At 39.8% G+C, this 25265-nt stretch overlaps 1 protein-coding gene across 11 annotated transcripts in view; it reads left to right on the top strand.

Annotated features, from left to right (window-relative positions):
* Positions 1–25265, top strand: part of PHF21A (PHD finger protein 21A) — a 149207-nt gene that overhangs the window by 81769 nt on the left and 42173 nt on the right. The window contains exon 1 of one of the 11 annotated variants that reach the window (XM_082059485.1): positions 6321–6467. The exons of the other annotated variants lie outside the window; for them this stretch is intronic. The gene's annotated coding sequence lies outside the window, so the exon portion shown is untranslated. Of the gene's footprint in view, positions 1–6320; positions 6468–25265 lie in introns of those variants that run through there. 11 annotated transcript variants of the gene reach the window in all.

Here is a 25265-nt window from a genome sequence, read left to right as displayed (position 1 = left end):
GTGCAAAAGTAATTGCGATTTTGGACCATGAATTTTAAATCATTATAACTAGGCTCAAACACATCTTTATTAATCAAAATGGAAACCATTACAATCAACAGATTTTCGCCAATGAGAAATAACTTAGTTTATTTCTGTAGCATAAAAATCCATGCTTTGGGATTTGACGAACTCTTAGCATTTTCTGCATCCTCCTGGTTGTGGAAATGTTTTCCCTGAAAAAAGTTGTTGAGATGCTTGAAGAAGTGGTAGTTAGTTGGTGAGAGGTCAGGTGAATATAGTGCATGAGGCAAAACTTTGTAGCCCAATTTGTTCAACGTTTGAAGCGTTGGTTGTGTGATGTGCAGTTGGGCGTTGTCGTGGAGAACTGGGCCCTTTCTGTTGACTAATGCCGGCTGCAGGTGCTGCAGTTTTTGGTGCATCTCATCAGTTTGCTGACCTTCTTTCTCAGATGGAATGTTTTCACTGGGATTCAGAAAGCTGCAGTGGATCAGACCAGCAGCAAACCACCAAACAGTGACCATGACCTTTTTTTGGAGCAAGTTTGGCTTTGGGAAGTTCTTTGAAGGTTCTTCTCGGTGCAGCCACAGACCTGGTCATCACCAGTTGTCATTCCACTTTTTGTCACGTTTCTCATTCTAATCAAGAAATGGTTCGTTGTTGTTGTGTGGAACAAGAGAAGACGACACTTCAAAACGATGATTTTTTTCATTTTCTGTCAGCTCATGAGGCACCCACTTACCGAGCTTTTTCACCTTTCCCATTCGCGTCAAATGCCGAACAACTGTAGAACGGTCAACATTTGAGTTCTTCAGCAACTTCTTGTGTAGCTGTAAGAGGATCAGCTTGGATGATTGCTGTCAGTTGGTTGTTGTCACCTTCTGATGGACGGACACCACGCTTCTCATCTGTGAGGCTCTTGTGTCCTTTGTGAAACTTCTTGAGCCACCACTGCACTGTATGTTCGTTTGCAGTTCCTGGGCCAAATGAGTTGTTGATGTTGTGAGTTGCCTCCACTGCCTTATGACCCATTCTGAACCTGAATAAGAAAATCTCTCGAATTTGCTTTTTGTCTAACATCATTTCCATAGTCTTTATAAAATAAACAGCAAGTAATAAGTCAGTAGCAAAAAAAACACATAAGGCGAGAAAAGCACATTAAAATGATGTATAACAGAACAACATTTTTTAAGAACGTATTCCAGTATCAAATGCCAAATTTCAACAATGCAAAACCAGCAATTACTTTTGCACCAATGCAATACTTTGGGTTTCCGCATTTGGAAAGAACTTTTTTTGGTTGGGGGAACAGCAGTTAACGCCGTGTGTTACGTGAGAGAGCTCAGTGACTCTGTTACAGGAAAAATGCAAATTAGAAAGCCTGTTGGACTCATCTGACAGCACTTACTTGCTGGAAGTTGTCATCTTTTAGGGCATTTTTTTCCTCTCCTTAAGAAATGGGGGAGGAAATATTTGCAGAATTAGGGTATAGTTACACTCAAATAACAAGTTCATTTTTGTTCTTCTGAGGCAACTGAGAGTAGAAAATGTTTTTAAGGAAAAAGGCTGTGAGACTTAATTGAACAGCTTTAAACAATTTAAGGCTGCACATACTGCAACACAGTCTTTCTCTGCTTGTAGTTTGTAGTGAGTGGGCTTTGCAGACCAGACTTTGAGTTCTGATGTTAGAGAAGAGCTCAGTTCTCCTCAGTACACTCTGTATGCATGTTTTTCATTACTTTGTGTACAGTTTTTTGAGAGGAAAGTAAAATAAATACATTAGAAACACTTGATACAGAACAAGACCTAGGAATAATATTGACTTAATTGTTTCTTTTGATGGAGCAGATTACCTGTAGGTAATATGTAGTTTTTCCAGGTAGAGGCTCAAGACACAGTCCTGCCACTAAACTGAAATGCAGCAGAAGCCCTTGCCTGTGCTTTTTGGTGGAACCTGGGTAGCACTGTGCCCCCGGGATGTCTTGCAGAGCTTTGTTCGCTCTGGGGGAGGAGACGTGGCAGTGACTGAATGATTGTAGAAGATGGAATTTTATAGTTTGTGTGCAGTGGAGTGGAAGATAGGGGAGTCCCGATAAGGCAGACTAAATGTGAATACTTCATAAATATGGTATCTGGTGGTTTCAAACGCAAAATTAAAATAAACAGACACTGGTGAGGGGACCAGCATTATCTCTCGAGGGAAATCCCTCCTCTTTATTCTCCCTCTTCCTTTTTTGCTGCATCCCTGGGAATCCCAGGTTCTTTTCTATATTCTGGCTAAAAAGAGATAAGGTGTCATTGGCCCAACTTCACACACTACCAGGCACTTAGAAAGCTCTTGGGAGAAAGACATGTACTTTTATATTATCCCGAGCTGAAAAGGGAAATGAATGTCATCTGTCACTTTTTGGGCAAGCACTCCAACCACAAGGACATGTGCAGCCAAGCACTGCTGGAGTAATGTGGGTAGATGCCTAAGTGTGCGGAAGAGATGGGATTTCAGGCATTCTTTCTCTTCAGGATTTCCTTTAGGCAGATTTGAACTAATGGGACTCTTGGTGTTGTAAACCTTTCTTTTGTATTCATTCTAAGCACTGTATAAGGTACAGAGATGCCCCAGCATGGTCATCTGAGTCTGCGTGTGTGTCGCCAGAATGATGCATTTGGTTCCACAATGTGGAGCTGTGCTGCACTAGCCAGTAGGAAAAATGGTTAAAAAAGTAAGAATGAAATAATTTGGAACTCGGTAGCTCCGGGAGCTATAGAAATGGCTTTTCTTGTAAGACAACTCATTTAGATCCAATTCAGTGCTAATGGTTATCCTCACATTTCACATGCAAATGGTGTCAAACTGACTTTGCTAGCCTGTTAGGTTTCTCAGGCTTATACACCATTGTTTCACCTACATTATTTAACTTTCTCATCTTACTTTATCTTCTATTACTTTAGAGAAATCAAAAGCAAAGGAGGAGATAGAGTTAGTAAATTGCCATTGCTTTTCAGTTTCTCAAGATGTAAAAAGTGAAGACTGAAAATACCTTTTCTATGGCATTATAACTGTATTACTGAATATGAATTGTGGAAAGTGAATTTACAGGAAGTAACTTCCTTTCTCAAATTAAATACTTTCTTTTATTTAACTGTTGTGGTTAGTGTATTTTGCTGTTTTATTTCCTTTAAAAGTATTAGCTGCCAGGAAGATTTTAGACAAAGTTAATATTGATGAATAATTTTAAAATAAAAGTTTAATTATTAATAACACCCCAGAAAGTCAGCAATGCACTGGAACAAAAATGGTAGCTTCCTGAAACAAGATTGCTGGAGTAAGGTTCCTCAATCAGTGGTTTCGAGCAGTATCCAGGAAAACAATTTAGCAGAGTGTGATGTTCAGTGTCTGGCATTCTCATTTTTAAAACCTCTGCTCTTTCTGAGCTTTCTTTAAAAAGTGCTTCTGTTTTAAGCAGAGGGATGTGCTTTACTGGAGATGAGACAGAAAAACTGTTACATTTCTGTTTGATTCCACGTGTCCTGATACTTTTTTTCTTAATTACTATGATGTTATTTTTAGCTAAGTCCATCCTTGCAGTTTCCTTATTTAAACTTCCTTTTCAAATGATTCTAATTTTATCTAGAATTTTTGTAGCATATTGCTCCTTAAGTGTTGAGACCCAAATTGAAGGAAAAAAAAGTTTCACGTTTTCAGTATTTTTGCATTCACCAGTGTCACTTTAGCTTAGATCTTCCAACTGTTAAAGGCTTACTTTTGCTTATTAATGTAAACAGCCAGAAGACCTAGTTAAGATTAAAGTTGTAGTATATTAAACAATTGTACTGACAGTTGTTTGGGGTTTTTTTCCCCCCCCCTGAAAAAATGTCAGGAAGAGGAAAGAAGGAGTTTTTTCAGAGTGTGTGGATACTTTTAACTGAATTTCTATAAAGTTTGGAAGCAGGAAATTAATCTCAGAACTATGAAGTTAGGAAAAATCAATTCTTACTCTCTATAGGCTGGAGTTTTTGCTGGCCCATCAGCCGCTGGGGCTTCTGCTCCCTGAGGGCTGCTGGGACGGTGGAGGGCGGCGTGTCTCAGCCTCCACGCACTGCGACATATGGTGTGTGGGACATAATCAAAATACATGAGAAGCGACTGAAATTTCCAACACCTGTCTTCTGTTGTATGTCCTTGTAATTTCAGTGATGGTATTTTTGTCAATGATGATTTTTTGAAGAAAATAGTCTTGTGAATTGAGTTATTTATGAAAGAAAACCAGCTTTTGCTATTGGTTGCCATAATAAATATGCTACTTTCAGTCCTCAAGCAAGTGGATTACAGGAAGGCTTGAAACAAGGACCTTTCGTTAGCTCTCAGCACAGCTCTCTCTTGACTGAGTTAATGGATAGCGGGAGACATAACAAAAGCAGTTTGTTGCTGTTTTTGCCAAAAAGACAACTATTTCAAAAATAGCATTTGAACGTGCATTGGATTTTCTTGATTCTCTTCCTATTTTGAGGAGATGCACCTGTTTAGAGCTGTGGTTTCATGCAGAATAGTCAAGTATATGGATTTGACACATTATTGTAAAGGCTGGACTGGGTGAGTCTTTTTTCTTTTGTATTAGAACTGGATTTCATGTCTGATATTGCAGAAATACCCTTGTGCAATCTACATTAATTCATTTATAAGGCAAAATAAATAATTTGTAACCCTTACAGGTTGAATGGTTTGTGGCCAGGTTCAATAACAAAATGTTAGAACTGAACAAAACCATGACTAGCAAGCAGTGAGTGTTCCTTGCCTTATAGTTCACCGCACCTTCCGTAAGGCCATGAATTTTGTACAGCACCCTCTTTCTCAGCCTCTGCTTAGCAGAGATGCACGTTGAGGAGATTGACTCAAGCCCTGAAAGACTGAAATCTGGGATTCTCAGGAGGTCTGGAGTGCCTGTCAGACAGCTGGCACTGGAACACATCTCTGAACAGCGCTTGCTAGAGAGGCCTGGCTGTCAGGCCAGCAGTAGAGGTGTCTGCTGGTCTTGCGTGTGATAAACCTCTTTGTGTGTATGGATGTGGCTTGACAGATGGCTTTTATGGGCACGTGGAAATGAGTATGTTTTCAGGCAGCTCGAACTTTGTACATAATGCAGAGCACATTTAAATTGTACTTTGCTATAACTCACAGAAATGCCAAACCAGATTTCTTGTAATATTAGCTTACTTACATTGCTTATGTATATATGTGTGTGTGTGTCTTACTTGTGTTCTTCTGATTTGAGGACAGATGGAACTAGAGCAGTCTTTGCTGCAAGTTGTGGAGCCTGAAAGCCTTTTGCTGGACATCTGCTCAACTGCAGCTCCATTGGCCACGGGGGCAGTTACATCTGACAGTGAGCATGAAGTTCTGGTTTGGTTTGGTTGTGGCTGGCAGCAAGTTGTGCCTGAGCTCCTGTGCCACATCTGGGGAGGAATCCCTACCTTGGTGTAGCCCCAGGCTGCTGTTCCCACTGGCTTTCCAGCTGCCTGGAGCCGCTGGAGCAGTGCACAGCAGCTGGAGTGGGGCTGGCGATGGAAGTCTCTCAAGTCTTGTTTGATCTTCAGCTGGAGCCTTTGCACGTGCCCTAATGTGTATTTGGAGAAAATAACGTCACACAGAGGTTTAGTGCTAACTGTGGAGTTAAGTCTAGGAACAACTTAGTTAGGAGATTAATCCACAAGGGTGGATGTCAAGACGATGGGACCAGACTCTTTTCAGTGGTGCCCAACAATACGATGAGGGGCAATGGGCACAGACTGAAGCAGAGGAGGTTCCATCTAAACATGAGGAGAGACTTCCTTACTTTGAGGAGCAGGCTGCCCAGAGAGGTTGTGGAGTCTCCTTCTCTGGAGACATTCAAAACCCGCCTGTACACATTCCTGTGCGATCTGCTCTGGGTGAACCTGCTCTAGCAGGTAGATTGGATTAGATGATCTCCAGAGGTCCCTTCCAACCCCAACCATTCTGTAATGTGAATGAGAACTTTGCATCGTAACTGTAATGCTTCAGTTTCACTACAGACAGATTTAGATCGTTTTTGAGAGCTGAAAAATCTCTAAGGGATTAAAGTTTAACAGCGGTGTGGTTTTTTTGTTTGTTTTGCTGGGTTTTTTTCGTACTGCTGCAAATTTTCATCTCCAGTGATGCTTGATCAGCTCCCCCCAGAGACCCAGGAGCGGTCCGGCCCGCCGCCAGCCCCGCTAGATGGCGGCCGTTCCCTCCCGCCGCGGCGGCCGCGCTCCGGCTCCCGCCTGCCGGGAGAGGCGCGGCGGGGGCACCGGCACCGGCAGCGGCGGAACCGGCTCCAGCGGCGCGGGGGGGGCCCGGGCCGGGGGCCGCCGGCGTGGGGCGGCCACGGGTCCCTTCCGCGCTGCGCAGAAAGGTGGATTGCTGCATCCTCCGCGTTTTCTAACACGGGACTGGCGTGGTGGTACACACCGTATGTACTTACACTCTGTGTAAATACTTAGGATAGTGGTAGTGGGTTTTAGTGATTTATGTAATTGCTAAGCTTCTGATCGCTCAGATTTATTATTTTAGAAAGTGAGGGTAGAATGTAGCCTTCCTCTGCTGAAACAGAAATTTTCTCAGTGTCTCCCAAGAAAACGGAAGTTTTATAATAACTGAATTAGCAACTAAATGACTCGTTAGCCATTTTGGTGGTTTGACCACTAGAAAAGTTAAGTGGAAGAGATGCTTCTTACTTATTTTGGGGTATTTTTGTCCTGCCAATTATTTCAAATTCTGTGTAAGAGAGCTAAATTTGTGAGGCTTTGTTTTGGGGTGTTTCATTTCATTTTGTAGTAGTTTTACCTCATTTTAAAGAATGCAAAAGTTTGTGCAGGTTTGGGGTTTTTGTGGGGGGAGGGGATGGTACGGTTTTTAAATGTGAAATACCTATGTATGTGCATTAAGAAGGTCATTTCTTGGAAGACCATTACTTGAGGATGTCAGGGTTCCTGCTACTAAAACAACTTCCATGTTCTGTTAAAGTAATCTTTAGTCTGATCGTGCAAACACACTTGAGTGCAAATTCTTCCAGATGCAGGGAACAGCCAGTACTTTGAACAGCATGAGCTTATCTTTAGTGCTTGTTTTGCATTGACAGATTGTTAGTGTTCAGCTTTCTTACTTTTAAAGACCATTCTGACCCTAATTAATCGAAAATTAATACAGAAACATTTGTGGAGGATATTTTTTGAGAACATATGTTTTTCCCATATGCACATACATTGTATAACTGAATAGATTTGGGGAAAAAAAGTACAAAAGCAAAAAACAATAGGCAGGCACTGTGATTGGGTTTTGAACAAAATACAGCAGCAAAAGTACTGAGCTGTCTTACAACAAAACTTCTTTGCTCAATGTTGTCAAGACTTCACATAACTGAAAACATGAACATTGATTTGACACCTCCGAAAAATGTCAAGTCCAAAAGAAGGATGTGTTTTACAGATGCAACCACCTAAATGTTTGGGCATGTAAAAGCTTACTTTAAACTACTTTTTGTTGTATAAATTGGGTTTTCTCTGTTTGTAAAAAGCCTGTTAGAAGCAGCTAAGTTATTTGTTTTTCATCCACTTTATACTCTTCTGTTCTGCAAACTTTGATGTAGTTCAAGTTTTTTTATTTGATTTGAATTTAACAGAGCTCTTATTTATTTAGTTGTGCATCTTTAAGACTGATTTTACTGGTTCGGTTCTAAAATTATCATTTACCAGCTGCTAAAAACCAGGCTGCTTCAGTGTCTTGTGCAGGTAATTTTCTATATTTCAGTATAGTCATAAAGCCAAGAAGACAGACAAACTGTAAGTCTGGTGATCCTTGTAGTTCTCTAGTCTCAAGGGCTTTAATAATCCAGGAGAGATTATCCCCTTTTTTTTTATTTCTCCCCCTTAATGTGTCCAGTCTGGCTGAAACTCAATATGTTACGATACATATATTGAATGTATGAAGAGTGTTAGAAATTTTAACACAGGTTTCCCGATAGTATCAGGCCCTTGCAGAAAGTTAAGTTCTGCAAAACTCTGTGTTAGGGCTTCTTTGGTGCTGGAGCTAGTCTGTAGGAATTATTTGCAAATACTTTAGTATTAACCTGAAGTCCATCAAAACAGTATTCAAAGTTAGAAATATTTAGCTAGATCACATGGTAGAGCTGTTTTAAGGGGGTTTCCTAGATGCTCTGTGAGATAACCCCTTTATTCCTCCATTGTGTTCATAACCAACCAAGCAAGATGCATAGATACCCAGGGGGAGATCTGTGAATCATTTTACTGTGACAAAGTTTGTAGGAAGTGGTAATATATTTGAATCAAAGAAATGAATCCCAGTCAGGAACGCAAGCCTTTTATAGCTGCAAAATGGAAGAAGCACATTTCAAGCTACGAACACGCTGAGAACAGTCACTCGGGGTTTTAATTGAAAACTGTCAGTCAGAGAGGAAGAGGTGGGTGGTATTTGTGAAGCAGAGTGAATGTCAGCAGTGGCAAAGGTGCTGCATTGTAGTGCCTGCGTTGGCATCAGGATATACATCTGTAAGAGACTGCTGCTGTCAGCAACAAAGTGGAGGATGAGTGTGGGTACTGTTTTTAATGATGGGCAGATTAATTTATAGTATCAAACAGCGGTATATGCATACAAGTGATGCGGCAGTAGGAGAGGGGTCTGTGGAGCTGAAGAAGAGATGTTGTCTAGGGAGTCATCTCAGGGTTTCTGATTTCAGCTCTGTGGACAGTAATCTAAACTGTCCAGAATTGGTGAAGACAGGGCATGTGCCAGGCATTACTTATTCAGCCATCAGTCTGTCCATTTGTGTTGACTATACTTGGAGACAAAAGATTATTTACTTTTTAATCACAGTATTAGAAAAGCTGAATATCATGCTACGTATGCAGTGTGGATGGCTTTTCTGAAAACATCTGTGCTGTGGTCAGCTAAGGTACAGGAAGGCTACTGCTAAAGAAAAAATGTACTGTGCATTTAGTGTTGATGATATCCAGAATATGAGGATCCCAAGAGAACAAAATTAATATGCATGAATATGTAGCCTGAGCACTTTCATAGTTTCAGATACTTGGGTTTCAACTGAGTTTGATAGTCAGCAGGAGCACCAGGCAGCTGTAACTCCTTGTTAATAACGATCTTTGTTGCTGAATTTTCTTAAAACTTTGGTGTTTGTCCTTGTTCTTTTTCTTTTTTTTTTAATAAAGAATTCCTTATAGGGGTCAGTAATCCTTCATGCTTTTGTGGTAGCATGAGATCGGTAGTTGAATGACCCAGTGGAGTGGTGGATGCTGTGCAATTTGCAAGTGGAACTTTCTTCCATGCTGCATCACTGCAGAGTGCAAGTTCATGCTTTAAAATGTCTGGGGTATGTGCTTGGCAACAGGGTCTCTGAGTGGAACCTACTGGCCCGGTTATTTGTCCCAGTCTCTTGATACTTACACCAAATTATGGTTTGAGTAATCTTAACTGTGTGACATCCAACAGCTTATCCATGGCCACACCATCCCTTGCAACTTACAGCTTCTTCCTGCTGCTATTTCCAGTTCATTCTGTTCTTCCAATTCAACTGTTACAATTCCAGTAAGCACTAGCACTTTGTAAATTCACTTTTTCATTAGGCTGTTCCTTGTCTTCTGCTTTATATGCAAAACACAGGTAGCAGTTACATGATGTGGCTGCACAGCCCCAGATGTGTAGTCAAAATTTAAGCAGGGTAGTCCAAGTCTGAAACTAATCATGCCCAGCTGTATCCATAGTCACACTTCTCCATCCTAATTTGTCACTTGCAGTTAATTGCCCTTAGCTGAGCAGAGTTGTCAGGTGTTTTGATTTTTATTACAGATACATAACTTCAGCCCTTGGCTCTTCCCCCTCAGTACTGAGGCATTCTGGTCATTCTGCAGAAGCTCTTTGCAAATCCCCAAAGTTCTCTGCCCGAGGTGTGGATCCCATCACCACAGCGCATCTCCCCGGCTCTGCTCACCGTGGCATGGGGCTAGGGAACGTGGCAGAGCAGGCTGCTTTTGTTCAGCCTCCGTCTGCCATGACATGTGCCAACCGTGCTCCTGCCAGTGATGGCGAGACCCTTGCAGCGCCAGGCTGTGGTTTTTGGGCGGGAGATAACTTTGAACAAGAGGGCTTGGAGTGAAAGAATGAAGAAAAGGAGGGCTGAGGAGCTGGTGCCATGTAGGTGCTGACCAGGGTGTCTCAGTGCCACTGTCCACCCACTCCAGGCACATTGTCTGAATCCATGGTCCCCAGGTCCTAGCTTGTACATTAAATAGGTGGAGAGGCTCAGGCGCAGATCAGATCGAGGGAGTTTGTCCTCATCTGGCAGTGCTGGGGGCTCCTGGGTGATGAGGTGGCACTTCCAAGCCAGGCTGATGAGTGTAAATAGCACTGGTTCGTGGTGCTGCAAAGGGGATTGATTTATGAAGAGTAAGTGTCTGCAGTTTTTAATAAAGTGTTTAAAGATATCTGCATAGACCCAGATTTTAAGGCTCTCTGTTCCAATTTTAAATGTTACAGCCCCTCTAATTTTGGATTATTTTGACTAGGCACAGCTGTTAAGCCTTTCTCTCCTCTTCTGCCTCTCCTCTCCCCAAAGAACATAAGCCTCTAAAAGTCCATGGTGATCTGTCTTACTGTGAGCCTTGCCGACTATCACATATTTAATGAAGGCTATTAACAACCTTGTGATTAAGTTGAAAGAAAGAAGGCAGAGTAACTTGAAATAAGACAGTGACTAAAAATAAAGACACTACCTAGCTTGTATCAGAAGATTTTAAAAACACATTTTCAAACTAATGTGCTTTAAAATACACATTTATTAAGAAATTCTTTAACTTGATTCTCTTTGGGAACCACATCTATGTATGTCACATCTGAAAAGCTTAAAAAATGCTTTTACAGGTGTTTCTTCAGAAGGCATTTTACTCATGTTGCCTAAAACAGTTCCGTGACTTCCCAGCACACTGACTCAATGCCCTTGAGAAGTGAGCTTACCCTTCCTTTTTAACAACTGACCAGAGAAATGAGTAAGAACACACTTAAATATTTTTGCAGTTTTGTTATTTTCACTAAAGTATCTCCCTGTAACTAATTTTACTTCTTCAGGTAGAATACAGAGCATTTTCTACATCTGAGTGTCTTTTGTAAATGTCATAGAAGACCAGATCAGGCTAAACAACAGAAAAAACATATCGCAAAATAGAGCTCATGGCATTAAACAAGCCATACAAAGCAGTGGCATGACAAATTTGCCAGTTCATAATGAGTTAAGTAAATTAATAAAATGATGTTATTTTGGGCCCTGTTTTTTGCTTTTAATGTCTGATGGTAATTTTCCAATAGTCTAGTTTTAATGAAAACATTTACTCATGTAAATGAGGGTTTCGATTTGTTTGTGTTGACATTATTTATTTTTGTAGAGAAAAATCCCTCCTTTCTCTATCATCTTCTTTCAGAAATCTTTTGGAATATATTGAAGAAATGTCATCTTTCCCTTGACATTCATGTTTTGTTTGGGTTTTTTCTTTCATTTTAGTTTCTGTGAAGTAGTGTAAACTCTAGCTTAATTTGATCTGGCATCCCCGCAGTTGAACATTTGTAAGTATCTTGTATTGTGGCCCATCTGGGTTGTCATAGAAACCGGAGACCTCCATACTCCTTCTTGTTGTTGGAAATGGAATGCAAACAGGGCATCAAAGTGACATTTTTCTTGTACAAGTGAGAGCCCAGTGAAGAGCCAAACAGAAAGGTTTCTTATTGGTTTTATGCTCTTGTGGCCTGTTTTAGCAGTTGTTACAGTACACCCTGTTTTCTCTTGAATATCTAGCAGCTGGGTAATAGAAAAAATGTGAGCGTCATGAAAAAGCCAAGCTCATGTGGTTAATCTTGTCCACAGCTTTTTCCTCTCTATCTTTTCTTGATGTATTTGCCTTGGATTGGGCTGCTAACTAGTAAGGAGGTGCAGAGCATGTTACTGCAAATCATTTGCTCTGCAAGTGGCTGAAAGACCCAATTATGTAGCTTGTAAATGTGGCTTAATGTTTCTCTGCGCTGACCCTCTATCCTCTTACAAGAAAAAACAGCCAAATAATTCTGGCAAATGTATCAAAAGTTGTCACTTGCAAAATAGTAGGAATGGCAAGTGATCATTCTTCAAAACTGTACGGATTTAACAGATAAAATTGCAAAATCATACACCGTTTCCCTTCCCCCATGGAGGCTCCAGCTGTGTACTCAGCAGTTCTGCCGGCGTGCTGGTGAATGGTCGTATCTCCTCCCCCGGACAAAGAACCTTTGAAATCGCCGCTGAATACTAACCAACGCAGCCAATTGTGCATGGTTGTGGATTTCCAAAATAGGTTGTGAAATTATTTCCTAAATAGCGACTTGCTCATCAACTGAGAGACAGGCTCCATCAGCACAAAGGGGGCACAGGAACAGTTTGGTTTTGTGTGTGGGAGAAGAATTTTAGTACAGTCTGTTCATGCTGAGCGTGCTGTTGCTGGCCTGAACGCAGCTGCCTCTGTAGCCTCTGCTGCTGGTGCAGTTTCTCGAGGAGTGTCGGTCACTGGGCAGGCTTCTCATCTTCTTTGATTAAAGAAATCAGTTTCTGTCCCTGTGCAGAAGATGGATCCTCTAGGTCAGAGAGCTGCGCAGTGTGAGAACCTGTGCTGAAAGTGTTAAAGTCTTGGAGCAAAAACTCCTCTTTTGTCATTGCTCTGGTAAACTGGAAGAGGAAGATGAGGAATGTGGAGGCAGAATGCTACAGTCCTGCATTATTTGTCTACCTCATAATAAATACATTTGAAATGCAGAGCAGGAAAAGGCCAATTAATTATTATTTCTATTTACCTAGTACTAGTATGTGTTAAATATTTCAAAAGATTTTTGCAGACTAGGTTTTTGGCCTGCAGAGCGCACAAGCTAATTGTGCAGCCTACTGGCGGGGAAACAAAAGAGGAAAAACAATTAAGAATGTGAGTCTGTGGGGTTAAATCGACCATGGTTTACTGATCAGTTTTTGCATATGTGTATATGAAGTACAGACTTCCTTTTTTCAATGAGATAGTTATTTCTAATACCTTGAAAAATATCAAAGTATGCCCTGCACTGCTTTTGTTACCTCAGACATCAGCGTAGGCCTGACGTGTCATGGTAAGTGACCAGAAGTGTGCCCTGTTTTCCAAGTCAATCTGATAAATTAACACTTTCTCCTGCAAGCCTTGCCTGCCAGTGAGAAAGGACTAATTTTTGCTTGTCAGATTTCACTACTTTTTGGTTCAGCTTTACATTGTCCGTGAGTGCCCTTTGCTTGTGTGAACCTGTTTCTTCTTACTCCTAGGTTTCCTGAATTATTTTTTTTTTAGCTTGTTTTTTGTTTTCTTCTGAGCTTCCTCATGATCAATGACAGCTTGACTGTCTTCCTGTGCAAACTGACAAACGTGTTTTGGATTAAGTGTGCTTTTGATATGAACATATTTATATGATTCTCCAAACAATTACCATTAAAATCCTACTCTGCTCGTAATGAATACTGCCTACACAGTGTGAAGTCAAGTATTTCTGTTTGCACATTAAAATCTTTACATTGTTTTTGTATTGGCATTTTCATTACATTTGGTTAATATTTTCTCAGCCTTTGGTTGTGGCGTTTCTTTTTTTAAAGTACATTTAGATCAGTAGTAACTTACATGCCCTTGCACATATTTACTGATGTAAGTGTGGGGGTGTGTAGTATAGATCTTTAAAAAGCCTATTTCCGCTGCTTACACCCTGCCCCAACTCCAGATGAAATACAACAGAGGATAGTTTTATCAAAACAAACAAATATGCCCTATTTCCTTGAGTATGTGCCATGTTGTATTTCTTAGAAAAGAGGAAGAAACCCTGAAGCTTTTTTTCCCCAAAGCACCCCTGCCTTTTGGCGTCAATTTGGTTTATTCAGAAGTAGTATGAGGGAAAATGTTCTCTCAGCTGCTTCTTTCCTCTAATGGCCCCCCTACCTCAGAGCCCACAGAACCTGCTCCATAGTGCTGAAGCTCCCCTTCTGGTTCTCATTTTGTGGAGGTTATCTGAGAAAGAGGGCTTATTTTTATGGACTGGCATTTAAAAGGTTATGCATTATGTGTGTGAGACTTTAATTAGACTCTGGTTGCAAAGACAGTGCAGCTTTAAGGTAGTTCTCTAGGTTAATAATAGAGCTTGTGATCCCAGTATGAGTAAAGTTACCAGACCTGAGGACACAAAGCAAGATGGCTTGCTCTAACAGCCTGTGTTTCAGTTGCTAGGTTTCTGTAATCTTTCAGCCTCTCTCAGCAGCGCAACATGTGTTGCCTTTAAAAAAAATCCATCAGTGCGAAACCATGGGGAGAAAAACTACTGTTCTGTGATTTAGAGCTCTTAGAGACAGGTGTGGTAGGTGTCTTCAGAGATACCCAAGAGAGACCTGCTGATGCTGTTTTTAGAAGTTTGTGCATTCTAAGCTAATGCTTCCAAACATATTCACAGCTGAATTGTCACACAGGAAACGCTGAGTGAGGGCCAATGAAATAATACTTCTGAGTTTCACTAAGGCTGTCTGATACCTCTGACTGCAGGTTTAGCTGGTCAGACCAGTTTGTAGCATGAAATGTGTTCATCCAGCAACATACTGTGTGTTCTCTGCAAAAAGGAGCAAGTCAAGCAAATGGTCTGAAAAAAGATCTTGCACTTCATTGTGTGATGAAAATATACAGTACATTTGTTTAATCCTTTGGGAAAAAAAAAGCCTCTTAAATCTATTATGGGCCTGCAGAGGCAAAGAAGAAAAATCCTGTTCTCCCCTAAAAACACACCTATTACACATATTTGGTGTTGCATAAAGATAAACTGCAAGAGAGTTTATTTTCTATTCCTTACCTCTCTTTGACAGAGAATTTCTTGGAGAATTATAGAAATTTATCAGAGTTAATTTTATATCTGTAGCATTTACAGTCTGTCTTTAAAAGTTTTAACAAAATACTACTAACAAAAATACTCCCCCCCAGCTAGATACAGAGTTTTAGCCAGGTGCACCAGGACTCTTTTTCCCACCATTTAAAATGGGCTTCTCACATTTGTATTTGTGATACCAACAGTTCTTCAGTCTTCAAGGATTATTACAACAAATCTATAAAAAGCTTCAGTGATTCTGTTCCAGGAGTCCTTCACCAGACTGCGTATTTCTGTGTGAGCTGGGTTGAAAGGTCTGTTCACCCACCTCACAGCCCCCCCAAAACCCTCAAGAGATCTTTATTGACACAATAGAAAAGCAAAGTGCTTTTGACAGGTCTTCTGTAAAAGGAGAATGATGAGCCAGTGTAGAATAAAATATTTCCTTCTGAAATACTTTCTAAGAAGTATCGGGCAAAGAAAAAACATTACAAAAAAGTCCTGAAGAGCCATATTTCTCAGGTGATTAGTTAAAAAAAGGTCCCAACAGCTGCAGTGTTGCATTCTTCAGAGGTGAGCTTGGCCCACATGTCAGAAAACATTATTCCAAACGGTGTTAGCAGCGATGCTGACTGCTCAGGGAAGTGGAAACACCTCTGCAATGCTTCATTCTGAAAGCAGTTTCAACACTCACTGCTTACAGCCAGGAGTTTTGGAGCTTTCAGTCATGATTCTAACAGATACTCCAGATAAGATGAGAGAGCAAGTTATAGAGGCATTAAGTACACTTGATGTGTACATAAATTCAAAATTATTTTTTACCGAAGAGCTAAGTGTTGCATGGAAGTGTGGTTCTGCTTTCCTTCACAGTGCTATCCTGTCTGTCCTGACAAATTTTAATCCCAGCTCAAATAAGATTTCATTGCATTACATTATTGAAGCACTACAGATACATTTTTACAAAACAACAGTTAGGGATGCTTTAGATAATTTCATTCAATGTCCTAATCATGTTTGTTTCAAATTTATTAGGTTCTCTTTAGTAGAGAAATTATATCTGACAAAATTCATCTGGTGTCTTAGTTGTTATCAAATGTACCCCAACAACAGCATTTGTTGTTTATCTAATAAATTACTGTTACAAAGGTACTTGTATTTGCACTTTGAGCAAGCCTGTCTTAGAGGGAGGATCTGTCTGTCCACTGACTATTCAGCTTTCCTGAGGCAACCTCAGCAGCCTGACAGTTTTGGAATCACTGTGTTTGGTCACATCCACAAATTCTGAATTTACGTCATATGCTGTAGGCTTAGATGGCACAAGTTAAACTGCATTAAAGACTGAATTGGCATCTTTAGATTAAATAGAAGAAAATTTTGGAAAATAGATACAGAATCTTTTAGAAAATTACTTAGACGTAGAAAGTGGGTCTTATGTTAAGGGTCTTTAATGATCACTCTGAAAACCAAGTCTCTTCAGGGTACTTTAGGTGAGTTCAGTAGCAGTGTTTACCTTTCTGTTATAAGTGAAGGGCCACCTGCATTTCCTTTGTATTGGAGGGAATCTTTGACGACATTCTGAAATAAAATTCCTGTACCATTCTGAACAAGGATGGTGCTGGATTCACAGCTTGACTTGTAGCACAAACAGATTTTGTTTCAGACACTTCAAAGTAACCAAGACTTGGAAAACAGCAGATCATTTCAAAATATTAGCTGAAGGTTGGGAAACTTACTGTAGTAGAGAAGTAAGTTATATTTATTTATGGAGATGCATGCAGATGCAAATATCACAATATGTTTAACAACAGAAGAGGGGTGAGAAAGGATGATGGAGGTCATAGCAAAAAGAGTATCACTGTCACTTGTTTATATAGGCCAGTTCCGTCTACAACTTTATGTTGTGAAGTCATTTGAAACAGTTAAAAATTCCAATTGGTAGTATAAAATGTCATTTGAAAGTGCAGATTTTGTAGTGTTTCATTTATTTTTTAAATAATTTAGATTCTGTTCCAGATTGTTTACAACCCCTCCTTCCAAATTTGTTTCCCTTTTATCTGTGTAAGCATGTGCCGACATTGTTACTCAATATACACAAATGCTAATCTACCTTCATGCACATGGAAAATAGCTTTCCTGGCACTGAGTTTAAAACTCCCATAGAATACATTATTAATCGAAGAAGTCTCTCTTTTTAGAAAAGCCTATCATTTATGTGGTCACTGTTGAGAAGGTTATAGATAAATATAATGCTATTTGTTAACAGTGTGGTCTTCAGAATATACAACAAACAACCCCAGATACTGAAAGTGCATTTAAAAAAGATTTAAATTCCAAAAGTAATTCTCCTTCTCTGCACTCTGGTTGCATAGACTAACATGATCTAATTATAACGTAACAACAACTTCTTTTCTATTTCCCTGCATGCTTTAATGTTCTAAATGCATTTCTCTTGGCAGGTCTCCGCAGTGAGGTGAAAGCACGGTAACTGTTTGGTTCCCTATTGTGAATAATTCCTTCGTTCTGCATTTGGCTTTCAAATGCTAGATCATGTATCTATAAAGTTCAAGGAGCGGAGTTGTGGGGGAGGTGGGTAGGGTGAGACTGGTGTCCATCTGTGTACGATTCAGCTGAATGTGACTGCAGCTCAGCCCAGCTTCTGCCAGGCCTGCAGTGCTGGAGTGTTCCTGTAGCTACACGTGCTGGTCTTGCAGGCTCTGCTGAGCCTTATCAAACACAGCCAGTTGGTGCTGCTGGTGGGAAAGCACAGGGGAGCTCTCATGCGGAAGGTTAATGGAGTGTAATTAGAAAGAAAAATGAACTGCTCAACCACTCTATCTCACTCTACCTGCACTGAGAGTGACAAGTGCTCTGATCTTTTATAAACCCTAGAGCAGAGGTTTAACAGTCTAAAATTATGACAGTATAGCTGTCAAACAAGCAAGCACGCTGTGAAGAAGTGGTATGAACTTATGGATAGGAATGTTTACATTCCCTTATGTGGTCTCTGTTATTACTCTTTTTCGTGCTGCATATTGTCCGTATCGATACAACAGGTATCAGATGCATTTTCCCGTGAAGTGTCCATCAAAGCCAGAAAGATCTTTGTGTTCCTTGAGTGGCTTCTTCGTGTCTGCACATCACGTTACTGTTATCTTGCTGATGAAGTGATGACACCTTCCCAAGGCATTTTGATAGCAAGGGATTAAACTTTCTTAAAATAAGGGTTCTGGAGGGAACAAAACCAGCTACTGGGGATTACATTCCAGGAACAAACCGAAATTTGAGAGAATATATATAATTTGAGATTAGATACTACTAATGCCTGATCCTGCTAATTAAATTAGGTACTATGTACATCTGTTGAAAACAATCATGTTCATAAAATAGTTTTTTGTCTTTCTTATAGCATGCCTTTTTTTTTTTTTAATTTCAAAAGAATAGTGATAAACTTTAGTGTGAAACTGCATCTAGGAAGTAGAAGGAAGACATCAAATCCAAAAAGGACAAGTAGATTAATTCTGCTTGTTAGAGGCCATTATATTCTACCCTGGTACTCCTGTGTGATGTCTTCTGTCTTCAGGAAGACTATAACGGTTTGATCACCAGGAGACCTAATTTTTGTCTTCCACATATTTGTGTTCCAGAAAACAGGTGGTGAATTGGGCTGCCAGTTATTCTGAAGGCCCTTTGCAATGTCAGCAGGTTGAATGGCAAAATTTACCCAGGTCACTGTAGTAGGCAGTCCGCATCCTGCATTGCAGTGGAAGAGCAAAAAGCAACATCCCAGCAAGCCTGACATGGGGAAAGTTTTTCCCATTCCAAGTCTAAAATCACTGAGAATCTAAATATGTAAATAAGGCATACAATAAAAGGCATTAAAGGAAGAAAATAAGCTTGCTTTGCTGAGCTCTTTTACTCTAACTGTGGCTAGTATCTTGTGTTTCAGAGGAAGGTGCAAAAGCAACCTTAAGTATATCTGGTTGTTTGTGCCTCTGGACATGTTCATATTCTGAAGAGTAAGGCTGTCTTTATGTGGGGTTTCAGTGCTGGAGAAGCTTGCAGGGAACAGTGCTGGCACTTGCACTGTCCCTAGTAAGGGATGGGAATGAGCGGTGTCCTAGGTTCCTCTCCTCTTCACGTGTACTAAATAATCTCCTCCAAAATGTAGCTTAAGCATTTCCTTTATGAATCTGTATAACCTTGTCCTAAAGACTTCAAACCATGGTAGGCTGTTACCTTTAGTATTAGGTTATTACAGTATTTAACCATCTCTGCATCTTATTTCAAGTTTAAATTTGTCTACCTTCAACTTGCAACCGCAGAATCATCATTTTACATTTCTCAGAGAAATTAAAAATGCTCCCATCACCAGATTTCTTTTCCATGTATAAATATCTATATTTAGTGAGAAGTCACCTCTCAATAAACTGAATATGCGGAGCCCCAGCAAGCCTCACGTTACACAGCATTGTTTGTTGGGTCTCTGATTATGTTTGTGGTATTTCTTTGAACTGTCTTCAGTAGCTCTGCATCCCTTGTGAAAAAGGTAGCTTTCCATTCTTTCGGCAAAAGATTCCATTCTTGGGTGTATGTAAGAGAGGCAAAAGTTCCCCAAATCTTCAGTTGTTGAGTAGTTTTAGCCTTATTTAGTGAGATGCTTTTTGTGCTGAGATAAATAAACACAGGGACAAAGTCTCCCTCCACTTGCTATTGAAGTTAGGAGGCTAAGGAAGAGCCATTGCTTTGTTTTTCAGAGAGTCACTCTTGACTGATCCACAAACCTTGACAGAATTGAAGACCAGCAGTTTGGGTCTTCTGCAGTGATGCAAATTGATGTTTTCTCTGTGAAGCTGGCATTTTTCTTTATTTTGATCATGCTTGGTTAACTAAAGAGGACAGCAGGTATATTTAGCGGACAGAATATCTATTTGATATACTTGTTCAAGTGAGTAGGAAGAAGATAAAATGTCTCATTTGAGTGAGGTCAAACTATGACTTTTTGCTCTGATAACTTATTCTGCCTGTGAAGTGGAGATCAACAGTGAATTGAGATGTGATGTTGCTAGTGATGGGTTTTAATTGAATCGGCACTGAACAGTATTTGGTTGACGACACAGGGAAAAGCCTGCCTGCTGCTGTTAGTTGGTGATGTTTGTAAAGTGACTGTGGAAATGAAATATTAGATGCTGTTAACAACATCAGAGTTGGTGGTGCAATATAGTTTGAGCATCCAAATCTTTCTGTTGACAAAAGAACAAGTTTGTATTCTGTAGTGAAATAAAACCAGTCATCTTGCTTGATAGTTCTGATCATGCATGAAGCACATGAGCATGAACTGTGTGTGTTTCCTTTCATGAGCAGGAGAGGAGGTGTGATTCAGTCATGAGAATAGCTGTAGGGTGCACAAAAATCCTGCTGAAGCTGATTAATTTTTAGTCAAGGGACTGTGCTACTGTGAAGTAGTACGCTGTAAAATTACTTGATGACTCTCCACTTGGGTTATTCAAAAAATATGAGGAGTTACCAGATTAGAAAGTAGATTTCTATTTAGGATGATCATTTCTAAATCATGAAATAAGTTTACTAGTTTAAATTGCTCTACTGTGCTTGCTTAATTCAGAGAAATTCCATTTAAAGGATGTCACATTATGAGGTAAATCAGAAGAGAAGCGTCAGGACTTCCCTGGCAGAAGTGTTTAGTACCTGGCTGCCATGTGTATATGTGAATGGCTTTCCCATGGGGATGGTTGTTCCTTTGTGTTCTCCTGCATAGCAATAATAATCCGCAGTATTTTTTATACTGAGATTTCATATCCCAAGCTTCTCTCCATGACAGATTTTACAAGACCACATTACACAGTTCTGGAAAACTAGGTTCAGTCAGAGATCATAGAAACATACTTTACGTTGAAGTACAAAAGAACCCTTGTTTCATTTCTGCACCATCTAGGATGGTTTTTTTTTTTCTTCCTAAGGGATTTTTTTTCCTTGAAACAGACAAATGGGGGTAGAACAATACAGAGATGGGCAAGATAAAATTAAAATAAGCACATTTTCTGTGGTAGTCAGCAGTTTAATTTTATTTCTTTAGCCTTTTCATGTTGAGGTGATCCCCTCGTCCTTTTACCGGTTTGTATTTGTACTCGGAAGTATTTCTGGGAAGCAGAAAAACCTAAATGAAAACAAACCTTGTCAAATTAAAAAAAATTAATTCCTTTAATTCCATTCTTCCTTAATTACATTCAAAGTACTGCACTTAACTGTTTTTCCTGTTCTGTTTTGCCTGTTGTCATACACTTAATTCTCCATTAATTAATTGCTTCATTGTTTAATTATTGTAGCTGTTCTTGCAAGTTTCTTTCCATTAACTAAGAAGGTAGCTATTACATTTATTTAATATATAAGCTGCAGGAAAACATTGTATGTGTGCTGCTCCAGCTAGCTGAGTCTCTGTTCCCTACTTTGTGCAAGGATAAAAATTTTAAAACGAGAAGACAGTGAAGCATAACTTATTTCTCAGTATAACATTCCCTTCCAAAAATTAATTGGTCTTGTGGTGCTGCAAACGGTAAAAGACATGGTACTGAAAATAAAGCAAAGAAGTCACATAAAGCAGAATGGCACAGCAGCTAGTTTTGGTCATTTTCTTTTATAATTCTAGCTATATTTTTAAATAAAAAAAATTATAAGAATTCTCCCCTGTTCCGAATAAAGGAATGAACGTTATTTTCAGAACTTACATAATTCATGTCTGAATGACTTCTAGCAGCTTCAAGTAGTGTTCCTCTGTCATGAAGGAAAAAGCTCACATTCTTTTTCAAAGTATGCTCATGTGAACTGTATATTTATTTCAGAATCAGACCTGCAGTAATTATTTTAAATAGTCTAGAATATAATGAAGCGTAGTAAGTTTACCGGCATTTTTAATGAGAAAAATACTTTTCACGTCATGCCAAAGCTATATGACGATACTTTTCTGACAAAATGTCAAAGTAGATTTTTATGGAATTAAGATTTATTTAAATTCCATTTTATACAAGGTAACCTGTACATACTCAGTTATTGTATTAAAGATACTAAGACTGCAAAACAAGCTCATGAATTTAGGGCATACCAAAATTAACTGTACTGTCTTGGTCCATCTCTAGTACTCATCGGTATCAGAAGTGCCTTGCTCAGTTAATCCCATAGGACCATCATGGCAGAGGGAGGAAAAGCATTCATTTTCCTAACATGCCTACAACCACGTTTGGACATGCACAAGTTCCTGCGTCTTTGTGCAGCTTTTAGCCATGTTTTCTGTGGGCTGAATGCAGCGTGTGCTTCTTGAGACAGTCACTGGAGTGTTGGCCATGGAGCCATTGACTGGGTATGGTTAAGATTCTGTGTATCTAACAAAAGCTTAGAAAATAGATACTGTTTTGAAAAGAAATAGTGCATATTTCAGTAATCATGCTCAGCAAGGCATTCAAGTGTGAGGTGGATGTGGTCTCCCAGTCCCACTGTTGCGTTCCCAGTCAGCACACAAGCACCCCTGCCCCAAGAGACGCTCTTCCAATGGAACGATATATTAATAGGTGCCAGTTTGATCACCTTGACAAAGTAGGAAATTGTACCACACTTTTTTATTGGAATAAAATTATTTCTAATTTAGTTGGTTTAGATTTTTTTGTTGATATAAAGATCTGGATATGACTGAAACACAGCCAAAAGTGCAAAATTCCATAGAAATATGGGATGACCACAGGAATAGCTGGAAGAAATCCTATAGTCCTTTGATTATCCTTCCAATGGAATTCAGTTCAGGTTGTTTTGTACAACAGGTGGCTTTTTTTCACTGGCACAGATTCTACATCATCAATTTCTATACTTGGATTTCACTGTTTTAAATTTCAGATACTGGATGACCATGCAATTATTCTCCTTGCTTGAAATCTTTCCCCTCCCAAATTCCATTCCCAAAATGTACCATCTTTGCAGGTTAAAGACTAACCATGTCAGGGCTTCAGGATCTTTTAGCTTCCTTCTGCCACCAAAGTTTTGATAGCTTTCTGTTTTGTGGAAAAGCATAGGTATTTCACTTCTCTTTAGGTAGCGGCAGGGGATGGGGCTGGCAAGGAGAGGGGAGGGAGGCTGGATTCCCTTCATCCTCCTCACTCCCAAGTTGGAGTATATTGGAAATCAGTACTTTCTCTTACCATTTCATTCACAGCAGCTGTCAGCTCCTACATCCCAGAGAACATTTCTTGTTTGTTGGAGGGAACAGGTGACAGAGGATCCATAATAGCTGAGTTCCTGGAGCAGGAAAGAGGGTCGCTAGCAGGCAGCTGAGCAATTCAAACCACATCAGCTTTGTTTTTGTGATATTAAAGGTATGCATTGCAAGGCTGTTTGGTACTTTACTTTTCTCTCTCTTTTTTAGAAGATTTTTTTTATTCTGATTGTTGCAGATTTTTGAAGTTTAAAAACAGACCCTCCTTTGGATATGTGTGCTTTTCTGAATGTGTTTCCTATATGAAGAAGAAAATATGTCACTAAATATAACAAAGAATGTAGTATTTTTAAAATTACTGTGCTCAGAGAAGTACTTTGTTATTGATTCTTTGATTAAAGTGGAAATAATGCTGGGCTAATAATGTTATACTGAAACCTTACTAAGCTTTAAGTTTGCTCCAAGGACTTTCCTTATCTCACAGCAACATATTCATGATAGTTTTTTATATGAGCACAGAGAAGACACCTTTTGGCACAGATATATGACCAACAAGACATAGAGACAGATTTTCTGCTTAATCAAGCCAAAGTAATCTTCTAATGCTGTGTTAGGATCTGGCGTGTGGCATGAATGAGAAAGTGGTATCACTAAATGTCACAATATTGATCACAATTATTACCTTTAAGAGGGGGTCATATAAGATGACTAGGGCTCTGTGAACTCAGTGGTGTGAACGGTTCTTGATGAGATTAGTGATAAAGATGTCAAGACAGCAAGAGCTATGACATTATGTAGGATGCTTACAGGGCAGTGTTTGCCAAACAGATTTTGAAGTAGTCTGATAACAACCATTGCAGAGGGCTAGCTGTTACTTTTTAGGTAGAATACAATTTGGAAGAAAGGATGTGATTATTATTTTCTTCCACGTTCTGGATTTAAAGAGAGGATTGGCATTTGGCTTTGAGGAAGATTCAGTAAACTTGAGAGATAAATGATTTTCATACATTTGTAGTTTTGCAGGAAAATAAACTATTTTAGGAATACCGGGAGGGTTAGAGCTTTCTGACATGCAGAAAATGATTATGTTGTGTTCATGATGATGTGTTTATGATTGAGTTAATCTCAATTTAAAATTTTGAGGTTGTCAGTAAGAATTTAATTAAATATTCTTAAATAAGAGTGGGAAGGAAAAATGGCAATTATTACATTTAAAGAATTAGGAATATTTCTTAAGTGGCACTTGTAGATATCTCTAAGGCGTGTAGCTTGGACTTTTTACCAGCCTTGGCACATTTCAGTCATACAGATTGTACTTTCTGCAGCACAAACCACCTTCAAAATTGATTAAGTAGAGTCAGATAACTGAAGAACAATTTAAAAATACGGTTTTAGTGAAGTATCAAGTCTGACAGTAGGCAGGAGTTTATTTCAAGCTGCCCTGCTGTTTAATCCCCTACAAGACGAGGCTCTGCTGATGTTGCTGCAGGCGGACACGTGCTGGGGCTGTGGTGCAGCTGCAGAGCTGTGGTGCCACTGGGACACCCTGGCGCAGCCGGATGGTGTTGGACCCGGAGCGTGGGATGGGACCGTGTGGGGGAGGACATAGCAGAGGGTGGTGCTGAAAACGGGCAGAGATCTGCTCTTAGTTCCTGTGTAGGTGCAACCCTCAGTCTCGTCTGGTTTTGCTAATTAAGCTAAGGAACTTTGGAATATGTTGTTCAGCATCTCACGCTTGGTAACTGCTAACAAACAGATAATCCCAACAGCCTTGCAGATAGTAAAATGATTTCTGCAGCTTCAGTGTGGTGTTTTTACTGACAGTTGGTAGAAGCAGCTTAATAAACTGCGTAAGCAATTGGCATGCACTGCAAACTTGAGTTTTACTCTCTGAATTTTAAAAGCATTAGATGTTTCTTCCAATTTAATATCTGCATAATGGATATGGATGGCAGGATATGCTGCTGCCAGGCAGCTCTCAGCAGCCTCTAACAGGCTAGCATAGACTTCCAGAGCAACGGCGGTTTTTCCACTCACATTATCCATCTTGTGCCAAATACGCTGAGCCTCAGTTTTTTGCACAAAGCGCTAATAAAAGTT

Source organism: Streptopelia decaocto (assembly GCF_964273445.1).
Source record: "Streptopelia decaocto genome assembly, chromosome: 7".
Taxonomy (NCBI): domain Eukaryota; kingdom Metazoa; phylum Chordata; class Aves; order Columbiformes; family Columbidae; genus Streptopelia; species Streptopelia decaocto.
This window is presented reverse-complemented; position numbering and strand designations above follow the sequence as displayed.